Source organism: Serinus canaria, chromosome 1A, assembly GCF_022539315.1.
Source record: "Serinus canaria isolate serCan28SL12 chromosome 1A, serCan2020, whole genome shotgun sequence".
In the NCBI taxonomy this organism is placed as follows: Eukaryota; Metazoa; Chordata; class Aves; order Passeriformes; family Fringillidae; genus Serinus; species Serinus canaria.
The window spans coordinates 23,403,066-23,413,493 of record NC_066314.1 but is presented as its reverse complement, the minus strand read 5'-3'; positions in this window follow the sequence as shown (position 1 = coordinate 23,413,493).

Here is a 10,428-nt window from a genome sequence, read left to right as displayed (position 1 = left end):
TTTGAAAACAAAATGTTATCGGCAGATAACATGAGGATATTGGTAATATTTCTGAAGGTAAAAGGCATCCGAGTATAAAACAACTAAGTGTGTGCATTTAGCTTCTGTTTATTCTTTGACAAGGCTTTTCAGAAATGTGACCTCTTAAGGGAGTTGTGTTTTGCAGAGATCACTCTAGAAACAACCAGAACAGAGCAGCAGCCTAGAACAAAGCTGCTTCTCACTCATGGCAGTGTGAAGGGATTGCTCCCCTGCCTTTATTGAGGCCCCTTAGGAAGCCTACAGGATGCTGGTTGCTAGGCAACACCCAAAGCTGTGGTGTATATAGCATTAGGTATTAATTATTGTCATGGGCCTTTTCCATGGAAGAACCTGAAAATATGCAATTAGACACATCACAGGATAAGTAATTTTTCATTCTGATGGACAAGCATTATTAATCTGTAGAAAATTCAGAATTTGATAAATTGTTCAAAGGTGACTGACGTGCCAAGCCTAATATTTGCTTTTTATTGTGATGCTGTTTTGTAACTGCAGCAAAGGGATTTGAACAGCAATATGGTTACAGTAAGCTGTTTAAAGGTGCTGAACTAAAATATAATATTACTTCATTTATTTCCCTGATTAAAGTGCTTAGCTCTTAAGTGATCTGTACCAGCATTTTATTTTGAGTAGTTCAGGTCAGTAGTTGAGCAAAAAAATAAAGCCTTAGAACATGAAATCAGTAAAATAAAGTATTCAATAGCAGCTGCATGTGGCAACAGAGAAACACAAATAAACAAACCAAGAAATTAAATCTTGAGAGAGACTCAAGTTTTTATCTGGTAGTGTCTACCATGAGATAATTTTCTGCATATCATTGACAAGACTGGCTTGTATTTATGGGAAAAGAGAGCTGCTCTTCCTTCTCTAGCATTACCTATCTAGCCAGTCATTACAAGTGTAACAGGATGAGTTGTGGTACATTCCACTTTTAAGGGGATACATACTCAGAATGATTATACCCCATGAAATTAAACAGGGTAGCCTAGAAGTTACTCCAGTTACTGCAAAGGAAAATGGAAGTCACCCTAAGGAAAGTCATGACTGAAAGTGAAAACATAAACAGCAGCATATTGGAAATTCCTGTGAAGTGACAGTGACAAACTGTAACCAATGTCCAAGAAAATAAATTACTGTCTCAGGACATGAACTGAGTAATGAGAAAATTAGCGAAAGAAATTATTGAACTTTTATCAATTAGTGCTAGTAAGAAGTGTGCTAGTTATTTTCCAGTTGAAGAAAGAAAATGAGACTGTGGGTGGAGAGGCTCAAAGAGACACTAATAAGAGGCTGTGTGACTGAAAATTTTTGTACAGACAAGGATGCCCTCTCACATCTTGGATACACTGATATTTGTTCAGAAGGAGCATGAAATGTAGCAAAGGGGAACAGAAACAATTTGGATTACATGACCTGTAAATGCAGCACATGTTGGAGGATAAAAACTCCGACTCTGTTTCCTGAGCAGTGTCCTTTTAGATGGATATGTGACAGAAAACTGCCATGAATACTGATGTTGGAAAATTTGCCACGGGATGCTTCAGAAATTGGAACACTAGTCAGACTGATAATGTGCTGCTTCAACTGCCCATAGAGCATGCTAGCCAGCAAACTTATGAGGTAGGCCACAAAAATATTAAATTGGAAAATGACTGAACCTGTCTTCTTCCAGTGAAGAAGTCCAGACATTCAATTTCAATCAAATGAGGGCAGAAGGCATGAAAATTTCACAGCTACCTCCATAACTTCTCAGCTCCAAAACATTACTTCCCACTTGTTGAGGCCACTAACTGTTTTTCTTTTCACTGCTTCCAACTGGAAAGACATGAGGAGCACTAATTTCATTCACAATGCTGATAGATATTCAACTAAGACAAAATTACTATCCTTTGGCCGTTCAAAGGGATAAATGTTCTTCTTTGAAAGCTAAACTAACATTTTCTGAACCCTGTTTTTCAAGCATTGCATCTTACTAATAGTATGTGTACTTTTTAATTAAGTGCTATGCTACTTAAATCAGTTATTTTTAAAATGAAAAGTTTGTTCCGCAAAGACATACTGGAGGCAGAAAAATGAAGAAATTAAATTACTGTTTCTGAAAAAGAAAACTAACACACTGTAATTTTATAATGAATTTTATAATTAATGTGAATGCATATGTTGGAACATCCTATTGTTCAAACAGATTCAGGAATATCTTTTTTTCAGCAGAGGTTTTCCTTTGATAGCACTTGCAGAGCAGGTGGATTTGCTGTCACTGCTGAGTTCTGAGGAGCCAAGACGTGCTGCAGGACAGCAACCACAGATTTCAGGTGGGCTCAGGATGTGCGTCTGCGCTGGAGCCCAACCAATGCCGTTTGTTTATATGACGGAATTCACACAGCAACCTACAAATAAGTGTGAGTCACGTCCTGTCTTTTTTGTAATACTGATTTTTGACTACAAGTTGCAATCTTATGAATCTTCATGACAACCTCCTCCTCTTTCCTGATTGTGTTAGATCAATGTGTTTGTCTTTTCTCTCACGCTTCTGATTTGATAAATGAACGTGGTATTTATGAGTATTGATTTTCTCTATTTTTGTTACATTTTGGGGTATTTTAATTACTTTGCACCATTTCTAGTCATTTGATACAGTGAAATGGACCTGAAGTTATTTCCTGCTGTATACTTCCTTCATTTTTTGGTAGAAAGAGCTTGTGTTTGTTTTATGATTCTTTGATCAGTACTTTTCATTAGTCAGCTATTGTTTTAGTTACATACTCCAACTAAAATCATCATCTCTTTTCCACTTCAGTGTCTGTCTGCGATAGAATTATGCTTAATTCAGTTGTCTTCAGCAATGTTTTCTCTCAGACCCAGATCTGTAAAGAAACCTGTTGTCTCATTGCCCAGCAAGCTAGAAGCTGGCTTTGGAGGTGCCCAAATTCAGCAGCAAAATCACCTTGGGTTAGGAATTTACAGTTGTGAACTTTGCTTTTTTGTGAAAGAGGGAGCAGGAGCAGGGCTTTTTAAGATTTGAGGCCTCAGTCCCATTTTGTTGATATGAAGTTCAGAGAACCTGAGTACATAATGTTGTAAGTGTAGAGAGATATCACCTTCTTTTGTATCCTTGAAGTTTGTCAGAGTTAATGTATTAAAATTTTGTGGAGACAGACTCTTGGGTGTTGTAAAAATAAACAACCAAAAGAGTGAACTGCCAATGCATGCCAGCTGCATGACTGCTGACCCTGACCTGCTATTTGCTTAAGCCCAGAACAGTATTTTTCAATGACCTATTAGAAAACAAAACAAAACGAAACAGAAGCAGCCTAATGAAAAAAACTATCAAACATTTCAATTCAGTGTTCCATGGTAGTGGGAAATAAGAGCTTAAACCACTTGTCCCATCAGGTTCACTTTCTCTTACAGCTTTATTGAAGGGTAAGCTGTTATTTAACAAAAAAGAAACATTCATGTACAGTTTAGCAGCAATATTACAACAGAAAAGATATAATTTCTTCCAAGAGCTGAGAGGAGCACAAATGCAAATGATAACTCCTACCTGCCCTGAAAATCCTGAAAGAAATATTTTTCTTCTCACCAGAAATGTTGCTTTGAGATGAGGCCTTGTAAAGTCCTTAAATGTGTTTCTAATGGATAGACCTGTAATGAAACAGCCAGGAACAGAGATGGGCTCAAGTTCAAAATCAAATAACCTTCCATGAGATTTCAAATTTATTTCAGGTTTATATTAACTGAAGTGATAGAATCATGACATTCAGTAGCTGTACCTCAATTTCTGTCCCTGCAAACTCATTAGCCTTCCTGTCCTGCCCCCCTCCCCAATTCATGTGACTGAAAAATAGAGCACAGTGACCATTAAGGAATTAACTTGCATTCATATTCCCCCACCATCATTACAAAACTTTACATTTTTCTAGTTGTCTTCCATTGACATGGAAGAATTTTCTACTTGCTTTAATTTCCTTTGCAAAAGCTTAACTCAAGATAATCTAGAATTCCAATACTTTTATTGAAAACATGATTTAAAAGCAGAGGAAGTCACACATAATTAAATATACTGTCTGAACAACATCCGTGTTTTCATACTCAGTCATAGCTAAGCTACATCAGTGCATTTTATATTATTTGTACTGGAAGAACACTAAATAATTTATGGGGAAAATTTTGTTTTCATTTTCTAGCTGTCCCATTCAGTGACAAATTCTTCTTGAATTCCCTCCTTGCTTGGAAACAGAGGCCTCCTTCATTATATACTCATAATCCAAGATCCAAGAGAACAAAAAAATCATTATAGTGCCTACTAAAGGCTAAAAAGACAGATTGGTGTAGACAATTGTGAAGTGTTTGAAGTACATAGAATTTAAAAAGCTCATTTGTCTGAATTACAGCTGTCTACTTAAAAGGTAGATTGGAACATGAGATCTGCCCTGTGCTGTACATGTGTTAGGGTAAATAATGGCAAGGACCTCAAATAAAGAGAAACAGCAATAAGGGATTTTCTGAAGAATTTCTTAGCCTTATTTTTTCCCCTTCCTTGTTAAGCCTCTGGTTTAGTTTTTAGGATCCTATACTTGTGTTTCTGTAAAACTAGCAATCTCTGACTTTTTAACTTCTGTATCTCCTAGATTTTTGTGGCTGAGTGGTGCACAGAAATTGTCTTGCTTTTCCACCTATTTTCCTAATTAGTGTTTACTTATGCTCTGTTTTCCCAACATAATGGCACATTAATAAGCAGGAACACGGTTTGTTAGACTACTCTAAATATTCTGGCCATTTTAGAAACTTGTTGGTCTCATTGGCTGTATAAAAATATAACGACCTACATGAAGCAGGGATGAAAGAAATGCAGTTGAAATAATGCACTCACTGACGTAAGAAAACCATGACTGACAGGAAATGAACCTACACTAGTAGTGCCCAGATCACTATAGAAACAGAATAATCTTGTGTGGCAAAATTCAAAATGGTAATCAGCTGAAGAGAGGCACAAAGTCTGTGAGTGCAAGAGAGAAGGAAAGCAGCTACCAGTGCCCCTGCTAATAACGTGGTAAGGAATCCCATCACTTAAAATGCCATGCAAATGTTTGTGATTCCAATTACTACACATGGGTGGAACTGAAAACTATAAAGCTTTTCATGTTGGAATTACAGGCACTCACCCTTCTATATTTGTTTCAGCTCTACCGTCACAAAGCAAGTATTGTAAACCTCCTGTGGTTCTCTGGAGACCTTTGTGTTGTTCCTCTGTGTATATTCGTGTTAAACCCTAAATCCACTTTGAATGTGGTACTATTCAGCCTCCTGTGCTTCCCTGTCACATGACATAATGGGAAAAGTCCTGCATCCTCTATGGAAATGAAAAGATCTGCTCTCTGAACTTCTGTGGAGATCCATTCAAATGTGATATCGAGTGAAAGAAGTCACATTCAAATGTGATATCATTGAGTGAAAGAAATGGTCAATTGTCAAGACAGACTTTTCAAATCTGAAAAGGACAATGGATGTTTTTCCCAAGAGTTTTGAAAATTTCTTCTGGCTGGTCGTAAAATCACCAGTATTACAAGGTAGATATTCAAGAGGCTGCTTCAGAGGAAGCTCAGTCAGAACAATGTAGAAGAAAGTGAATGGACTGAATAGGCGTGAAGTCACATTTTAGAAAAAGAAGAGGGATCTAAGCATAGGAAGTCTTTGAAAGAAAGGGAGAGGAACTGGAAAGTCCAAGATAGCCACCAATAGCTTTGGGACCCTAGGACATGTGTACTAAAATGTCTTTATAAGAAGGTTTAGCAGACACAAAAGAATTTTTTCAGAGAAATTAAAGACAGACACTGTGCTGGACCATACTTGCTCTGAGTTAATCTGGACATTTTTCACTTAAATTTCTAGTGTAAGCACCTTGACTTTTTCAGTAATGGAACACTATGAAATTAAGAATTAATGCTAGAAAATCATGATTAATTTCCATTGAAATAAATTTTTTCAATATGCTGAGGGAAACATCTTCACCATCTCCTAATAATAACAACTTCTAGTGATGGGTAAAATTACATATTTAAATAAAAAGAAGAGGAAAGACCCTTTGTTAGTTAGATGCCCTGGAGACAGTGAAGGGACCATTATCAGCTGCTACACAAACAATCTGTCAGTACACAGACTGGTATATGAACTAGAATGTTGCTCATACTTTCCTCTTACTCTTCTATCTTCTCCTGTGCTCATGTGGGTTCCAAATGTAATGAGAGTTAGATCTCTCCAAAGGGAGAGAATGCTGATGTGCCTCTATCACTCACATGTGGCTGAGCTTTCCAGAAGGACTTCACAGGGGTTTGAGCAAACAACTGGAGACACAACTGCCCTTCCTTCACTGTGCAAAAAAGGTGGATCTCAGCCACGTTCTGGCCAAATGTTAAGAGAATACAAGTAGGAAAGAAGGTTCCCTTTATATAATCTTATTTGATAGAACAGTAGTATTTCTAGGGCACTGCATAGAATGTTATAATTTTGGAGATTCAGTGTGATTATTTCATTATGGTCTGAGTTGTCTTCAAAAAAGTGATGGGATAATCTTTTATATGGGTAGCCTGTGCAATTAACTGTCTTTTATTCCTTGTGTGGAAAAGCCATAACTGTGTATTTATTTGCCTGATGACATTGCCAAGGAAGTCAGTAATGTCCACTCAACTGCTTTGTCACTTTATTGATCTATTTACTTTTTAAATGAATTGTTGGGAGGGCTTGTTGAAAGGCAGGTAGCACAAAGGCCTCCCAGCACTCAGATGTCATTTATGCACAGTGCTGAGGGAAAATATTTCAATATTTTTGAAAATAATAATGGAAAACAATAATGGCTAGTGGTACTATGACTTAACTTCCAATTACACAGCATGAAGCTCATCACTCGAACTGAATCAGAAAAGATGCTGCCTGCCCACATCATCCTGTGGTACTATTAAATCTAATAAGAATAATTGCAAGTCTAGGAATGCTTCCAAGTAATTTTGCTTAATGATCTTAAACTCTGTGGAAGGGATGTCCACCTATTGCTTAATTATTTAATCTTCTAAAGGACATGTGCATAATGTGGTGGCTCATCTGCCATGAGTACAACTCAGCAGGAATGTAACTTTCCAACTGTTCTGTGCTGCTTTCCCTTTTGGCTTATGAATCCAAGCAAGGGCTGTTAAAGCCTGCTAGGACACTGGGCCTGTTCAGAGAGGGAATCACAATCACATTCTGTAATTCTTCAGCCCTTGCAGATTACCTTCACTGGCAAAACAAAACAGCACACAAAAAGTAAAGCACCTCAACTGCATGTAGCTAGACTTGTCCCAGTCCTGTGGCTTCACTGACAGCTGAGGTGAAGAGATGTCCAACCTCACTGCACTGAGAGTGGCATGCAGAAACACTGATTTCAACCTAGCTGTTCTGTAATCATGCTTGCAAGCCTAATATTATCAAGTATTTTGTGTGCACATATCTATATTTATACATCTACATGCAAACTTGCAGGTTCCACATGTATACCTGAAAAATCTGAAAACTGAAAAAGCTTGTTCTTGATGACAGGGCTGGGAAGACAGGTTTCACTGATTTTTCTGTGTCACTCATCATACAGACAAGTGATCCAGGCATACATATTTGTGTATTTTGTATGTTGATATAAACACACTATATATTAAAGATCAAACATTCATAAATGCTCTAGGCTTGGATATGAATCCCACTAAATCCACTTCTCTGGATGTTCAAGTGGTGTTGTGGATTCTGTGTGAATGACCACATTACAGGGCTATCCCAGCATGAAGGGATGTATTTCATCTTGTTTCCTCTGATGTTTTTGAAAAATTTCAATTTCAGTCAGATAAGGTGTGGGGGAAGGCTGAGAATTCTGCAAGACTGGAAAATAATTTCCTGTTGCATTCTTCTATACTCTTGATTCAGATGCATGGAAATGAGGAAGCAATGCAGTTACACAAATTAAGACAACAGAGAATCAACCCATAAAATCAAAATGGAAATGCAATGAGCTAGGTAAAATTTAGGCACACAACATAAAAGGTATGCAATATAGTCCCAGACTGACTTGCCTGAACAGGGAAAATAATTTCTGGGATTCCATTGAGTCAGCATTGACTGAGTTGTTCCTGAAGTTCTTACTGGGCTTTCTCAGTCCTGCCTTCTTAACAGCAGGAAGGCCCATAATGCAAGCTCAATTGTCTGAGTTGGGATTTCAAAACCATGGACTCTTTCTCACTCCTGAAGTTCTGGTAAGTACAGTAGTGCAGATAATCCACAGCCAGTGGAACTGGTGAAGCTGGGTTTCCTGTGGGTCTGTGTAGTATATGTGCATTAAGCACATCCTTCAGAATACTCTCACCACACTCAGCACAGCCTGATGTCCTTTGCCTCACTGCTGGGTTACCTGCGCTCCTCCCCTGCACTGAATGCTGCCCCCTCCCAAAACCCTGTGCCCTCTCCTCACACCACAGTAGTTCCCCAGCCTGCTGGTGCTAACATTGCTCTTCCCACACCACCACTTCACATCAGTCCAAGCTATTTATTCTGCTTTTAGTTGTAAGAAATAGCTGCATTTAGCCTGCTAAAATGTGGGTGAAAACTGGTCAGTCAGGACACGACTGCTGATTGCCCAGCTGGATGCTGCTGAAGGGATCATGTTGCATTCTCTATGCCCTTACCTCAGAGGAAGAACCAGTAAGGCCTCTCTTCTTTAATCAGCATTTATTTCAGTGTAGATATTTGCTGTATTTGAGATCTCTAACCATCTGCTTTAAGGGGCTGAAATTGGTCAGGGAGTACCAAAAATAATGAGAAATGACTGGGACAGGGTGGAGGGGAAATGACTGCCAGACTGACAGAAGAAGAAACAAAGGGTGTAATTTTGTAAACTTCACATCCTTGGAAAGATAGGCTAGAAGATAAAATAAGTATGCCTCAAAACAGATAAAACTAATTCTACTGTATCTTCACAGTTGTTTAGGAATGATTCTTTGACTTTGCTACAGGAGCCTTGCAACAGAAAACAAAAATTTAGGGTGCCAATAGCTTATTTGAAAAGAAAAATGAGGGCTGAGGGCAGAGCCCTTCTGCATTTTTTATATTTATGGAAGGATAGTAAAGTGAACCTGCTGCCAACACTGCAATTCACCACTGTGGGATATTATTTGAAAATTCTCATTAAAGCAACTGTTTTTTTCTGTAAGCTTGAAAAGAGGAAGTGTATTTGCCACAGGAGCCACAAAAGACAAAGACAAGGTTGTGTCTTCAAGGATAGCTCAGGGTAAAGTGTACTGGATAATCTTCTCCTTCCAGGAGCATCCCTTGGAGGTGGTCAGCCTCTGACACACTGCGCTCTTCTTCTTCCCCTTGAATATAGCACAGGAAAAATGATCCCAAACATCTGAATCTGGGAGCTGCTCTGGTCTGACACACAGGGGAAGGAAATCAGGAGATCTTGCTGTTGCACAGCAGCTGGAGCCCAGGCTAAGAAGTGCTTCTAAGGTCGGGAAGAAGTCTTTTCCTGGGGTGTGGGTGAGAGCTAGGACAAGTTATGACAAAACAGTATAATATATGTTAATAAAGATGTTCTACAACATTTCAAGTTACATTCATATTTTCACCTGAAACTAAAGAATCTAATTTTCCATTGTAAGTGAAACCCAAGGATAATTTCACTATTTTTGCTGCTGAATAATTGCATCTCTCTTTTCTTTTAGTATTTCTTTTCCTTCTTTGTATATTTTACTTCCTGCTGTCTATTCATGATCTGAGCAGAACTCTGCCATGTGAATTTAAGGGATGGTTTTTCTGTTCCTTATTCTTCTATCTTCTTCTAGAGCTGAGAGACCATATTAAAAGATCTGCATTTAGAAACTAGAACATCCCTTTGACTGTGAATGCATAGCATAAACTTGGCACTCCTGCTTTCATTTCTACTGTGACTGAAGAAAATTTCCGCCCTTACTGTGAACCTTGTGGATGTTAAGGGAGCTTTTTAGTGCTATTTTAAAAAAATGTCTTTTGTAACGAGTGGAAATAGTCAAATGGTCATCAAAATATTGCTGTAAGATTTATTGCCATATACAAAAGGAAGAAAACATTTCAAAAATAAAAACTATCACTTGGCTTGCAGAGAAACAGATGGGCATGAATTACACAACTAACTAGAATGAAAAATAGACCCCAAAGTGAATTAAACGAGGGTGGGATGAAAATGAAATGAAGCTTTTTTTTTTTTTTTTTTTTTTTCTGAAGTGAGAAAACAGTCCTACTTATAATGGAAAATTATTCACTCTGTACTGCAGTGTAAGACAAAATCTATCACACTGGAATAAGATATTACTAGACTGAAAAAATACATGG